We start from the raw sequence: 5,504 nt of genomic DNA on the forward strand, positions 1-5,504 counted from the left end.
CCGGGACAGACTGATCTCAGATCAGTTTATCACGTGGACAGGTAAAGATGGCCGGGACAGACTGATCTCAGATCAGTTTCACTTCATCTGACTCGTGCTTGCCTTTTTGTAAAACATTCATTTGCTTTTGTGTTTCTGTCACAGTTGGAGGCGTTTTACTTTGGAACGACGTACGTCTGATGTTAGTGGCTTTAAGGTGAAGATGGAGAATTTCAGCTGTCTCTGCCTCTGTAAACACAGCTGCACACCATCGTCCATGAAAGGATGGCATTTCTCATGTTGAGGTCACCAGACGTGTGAGGTCACAGCGGCCCCGTGGATTCCTGTGTAACGCTTATTCGTTTCTCATTTCATCTTCCTGTCCTTCCTGTTTATCTGTCGTCTGTTTGCTGTTTTCGGATGAAACTGCTCTGACTGTGACGCTGGCTTGATTTCTTCAAAGCAGCGCGAGCTGTCCAGCGTTTGTTCACTTTCTGCCCAGTTTGACCCATTTAGCAGACGTCAGCCTGTTTAAGGCTCTGATATCTATTCTGTGTGACTTACAGCAGTTATGACATGGTCTGATTTTCTCACCCAATAAAGGAATATTTCATATATCAGTCGACTCTTCATTCTATCAGACACAGTTATCACAGCTCGCACATTTGCTTTTACACATGTATGTAAGCATTGAGCCACATTTAGTACCAACATATTAAAAGAACAATATTTGTCTCTTATATATAACACATCTGTATACACACTGTCACAGATGCTTGTGTTTGAGTGAAGATTTAAGGTGACAGGAAATATAAATAACTGCGACTTGAATCTTTGCTGAAGCTCAGTGTTTGGCACAGAGTTCATGTTCACTGCTGTAATAACTAATCATGATACATATAATAACTATAATATTGGCCATATTATATTTACATTACACAGTGAGATGACTTTAGTCTCATGAACAACATCAGCTGATTGTTATTTACTAGCTAATCTTAAATGACTGTTCAGCACAGAAATGAAGCCCAACAATCATGTTTACAGTCCCGTGGTCTCAGCCTCAGATACTCAACTGATCACACAGAGCTCGTGTAGAAACAAACAAACAAACAAACAAATGAACAAAACATTTGTCTCCTTCATCTCTGTCAAACAAAGCTGTATGAAACATTTCCAGCTGTTAGTATCATGTTTGCTAGGCAACCTGGGCAGCGCAACAGCGGCTAGGCCGTCCCATTTCACAAGCCTCGCACTTCCGGCATTAGCGGTCATTGAGTACGTGGCCCGTGTGGACCGTTAAGACTTCGTACTTTAAGGCTGCAGACCCTGAATTGGGAAACAGCCAGAGGGAACATGGAGCCCACAGGAAGACACAGAGACAGACGCCTAATGACTAAAAGCTGAAACATCAGCACAAAACCATAAAGACAACCAAGAACAACGCTGGCTCACAGACCCAGGACCATGACACAGGCGGTAAAAGATGACGCCACACCAAGTGACGGCCTGTGGCAGTAGTTTGTTGTTTTAATAGTATTTGATGTCATTTGTGAGCATATTTGTCACTTACTACTTCATTTTATTTGGGTGGTGTCCTTTTGAACTGATTTGGTTTAATTATTCAGTTTCTGAGCTGCTTTCATTGTGTTTTTAGTTCTGTAATCAGGCATTTCAGAAGCTTTGGGATAAATAAAGAAGACCTTGAATTATGTCACAGAGCGAATGCTAACTCGAATATCAGAATGCAGCATTTTTAAACGTCTTCCTTCCCCCTCCCCAACCGGTCGCAGCAGATGGCCCCGCCCCTCCCCGAGCCTGGTTCTGCCGGAGGTTTCTTCCTGTTAAAAGGGAGTTTTTCGTTCCCACTGTCACCAAAGTGCTCATATGATTGCTGGGTCTATCTTACAAAATAAAGTGCCTTGACGTGCCTGATGTTGTGATTTGGCGCTGTATAAATAAAGTTGAATAGAAAATAAAAAGAGCGTTGTACACAGTGGATGCTTGGGCCGTCTCCGGACACTGTTCACCTCACACATTTTGTGAATGTTGTAAACAACTTTGGCATCGTAATGAAACACAATGAAGGAAAGATGAACAAAATGAACTTCATGTTCTTCACTAAGACCCGAAACAGCGGCTGAGATCAGAAACCAATCAGGAAAGCGTTTACTGAAATCACGTGAGCAGGAGGCTCAGAGACCAGTCAGACCTCTTTTACATCAGAGGAGTCGCCCCCTGCTGGACAGTAGAGAGCAGCAGGTGTAAGACGCTTAAGCTCCGCCTTTACCTGCCACACCCGAATGCTACGTCCATCCTTTAGATACAGACTGTGATGCCATCCACGCTCCACCTAGCTGAGGCGGATGCCGCAGGTCTCTGAGATGGGACTGTTAACTCTTCCTGAATTACAGAAAAGGAAACCATGGATGTATCAGCGACAGCCAGCATCTGACAAAACATTAGGTCACTCTCTGAGGTGACAACATGTAGCCAAAGTCGAGATCAGAGATGATGTATGAGGGAGAGATAAACGCTGCAAGCACAGCGCCTTTCAGAGACAATTACGTGAGCAGGACTCCCCACCTTTCATACATCAGCTCTCTATTTACCTCCCACAGGAACAACCTCCTCACAGGTAATAGTTGCAAACTGTGGAATAAATTCTCCTGAGCCACAGACACAGCGACGTGTTGAGTTTTGTGAAATGAGATTGTTTCAGTCCTGGTATAAAGCTTGTTTTTATGTGGGGCCCGGGTGTGAAGTACAGACTTCAGCCTGACCTCCTGCTCTTCTTCCTCTGAGAAACTAAACGATCGCGTTCAACATCAGCACGTTCACTGTCACGAAACAGTCTGAAAGCAAGACTCACAAACCTTCTGTTTCACTCCAGCCTGCAGGTAGAAATGAAAAAGGAAACTTCACCTCTCAGTCTGAGACAATGCTGCAGGTCTGAGCTCCAGACTCTCGTTGAGCTGCATCCATCCATAACTTCCTGTGGGACAGCCTTGTACCCTCACCTCCATTATTTTAACACTAAGGCCGGGGTGGGCAAGTCCAGGGTTCAAGGGCCGGTGTCCTGCAGGGTGTAGCTGTCAGCAGGCTACATCAAGAACCAAACCTCATCACTCGGAGGGTGGAGGGGGTGGATGTGGGACATCACATGTGATTTTTCACATGAGTAATAAGAGACACGTCTCTGCTGAGGTCATATATCAAACTTTCCACATCAACTAAAACTTTGCTTTCCTGGTTGCCATGGTGACACCTTCCTGTTTGCACTGCACTTCTGACACGAGATGCATTTCTCACTGAAATTACAAGTGTGTGTGTGTGTGTGTGTGTGTGTGTGTGTGTGTGTGTGTGTGTGTGTGTGTGTGTGTGTGTGTGTGTAACTGTTGCTGTGTGAACGTGAAACAAAAGGCTGACGTACAGAGACCAGCTGCACACGAGACAGTGAATCACACAGCAGTCGACCTGCACACACACACACACGCACACACGGGGACACACACACACACACACACACACGCACACGGACACGCACACGGACACGCACGCACGCACGCACGGACACACACGCGCAGGTTTGGATAGCTTCCACCTTCATAATTAAATCTGTAGATCTGCTGTCTGTCATCCTCAGGATGTCAGACAGTCTGAGGCCGCCAGTGTCGCTGACTTATGCACACGCCGTACTTTGACTCTGGCGCCCTGCTGAACGCCGTGTCGCTGGATAAGATGCCAGCAGAGTGACATGTCTGTAACAGAGTCGTGATTTAAAGAAAGCGTCAGTCACAACTGTGTGTGGAGACCCAGGACACGGAGACCCCGGTGGGACAGACGTGCGCTGCCTCAAGCTCAGATTCACGTCAGGTTAGATCTGACAGCTGATCAAAAACAGGCCAACGTGAACGCTTCTGGCCTCACACGGGTCTGAATGTGAACGCAGCGAGGCTGAGAGAGGACCGGCTGGTTCAGCTCTTTGTTTTCAGCCTTGAAGAATCTGGAAATCTGTGAATGTGCTGAAACTTGAAGTGGATCGTTAATAAAAAGGATTGTTTGTTCTACCGCCTCTGAAAGAGAACACTTCATCTCAGCACACCGCCATCATTATTCTCCAGGTGTGACATAACCCACTCGGGCTTCCTGAGGTAAGCTCGCCTTCACGGTCACTCACAGCTCACGACTTCTTCAGCTAACAGCCAATCGAGCAGCACCGGTGGTTGGTTATCCCCGCCCCCCTCGTGCTGTTTCTGTAACCAGTCCGAAACAGCCGTGGCCTCTCCTCTGACATTTCGCCTCAGAGCGCCGCTGCTCTGCAGAAGCAATTAAATCGATCGTGACCAGGTCTGCTGCTTTGTATTGATCACGGGAGCATTTTGCAGGTTTTCCTGCCGCCTTAGAAATGTCACTGAAAGCCAGTGTGGTGCTGTTATAATCGTCTGTCACAGAGGCATCCAAGCTGTCACGAGGGGCGGGGGGATGACCCAAACGGTCACACGGCGACCCACAAACTGACAAAGAAACCGGCGGAGGAGGACAGTTAGGGCGGGACGCATGAACCTAAAGACAGGAACTGAAAACTTGGACGACACAGTGAAAAGCAGGACATGCATGAAGCTCAAACACGCAGACGAGACAGAGGATGAGGAGGAACATTTGAAAGGTTCGTGGCCTCCAACCAGCCACACTCACATGACTGGTTTCTACCTGTGGGCAGGTACATGGCGGTGAATTGTTCCTGGTCTGATATTAGACTGTTGCAAAGATGTAAAATGTCCTCTGACGTCTGTCTCGTCGAAAGAAGCAGAAGAAAATCCAAACGGCACTATTTCATTAAAACGATGCTTCGTGTTCCTCCTCCTCGCGTGAAACAGAATTTAAAGAATGCGCTGCTCGAATTTCTCCCCTTCTGCCTTCAGTGCAACGTTCAGCAGGATGGCAGCTTATCGGGATCAGAGGGGGCTGGAGCCTTAGCCAGCTACCTACTCTGTGAGAGGCGTGGTCCACCTGGACAGGTCACCAATCAGCTACAACCACTCACACCTGAGGATCATTTATATTCAGCAGTTAAGCTAACCCCACCCGCTGCATGTGTTTGGACTGCTGCAGGAAGCCTGAGAGAACCCACGCAGACATGCAAACTCCACACAGAAGGGCCCCGGATTCAAACCTTGGACCTTCTTTCTGTGATGCAACAGTGCAAACCACTGCGCTGCTCCATGCTAATGATGCAAACATTGATATCTGACATGTTTCTGATGTCATATTCCTCGCCTGCTGCCAGCCCCTCTCTGACTCTAACAGGACCTCATTCATTCACACCCAGGAAACACTGTACTGTACTCTTTGTACACATATGACTGTGTGGCCACTACCTGCTCCACCACCATCATCAAGTTTGCTGACGACACCGTCGTTGTGGGCCTGATCTCTGATAACAACGAGACGGCCTACCTGAAGGAGATTAGGAATCTGGAGAACTGGTGCCAGAGGAACAACCTCCTTCTAAACGTCAGTAA

The 5,504-nt window shown here is 47.4% G+C and overlaps 1 protein-coding gene across 1 annotated transcript in view; it reads left to right on the forward strand.

The window, feature by feature from the left end:
- Window positions 1–5,504, forward strand: part of LOC102295530 (Golgi reassembly-stacking protein 2) — a gene marked incomplete in the record, with an annotated part of 14,018 nt that overhangs the window by 8,367 nt on the left and 147 nt on the right.

The sequence above is a fragment of the Haplochromis burtoni genome, unplaced genomic scaffold, assembly GCF_018398535.1.
Source record: "Haplochromis burtoni strain Fernald_Lab_line unplaced genomic scaffold, NCSU_Asbu1 Contig_29, whole genome shotgun sequence".
Classification (NCBI taxonomy): Eukaryota; Metazoa; Chordata; class Actinopteri; order Cichliformes; family Cichlidae; genus Haplochromis; species Haplochromis burtoni.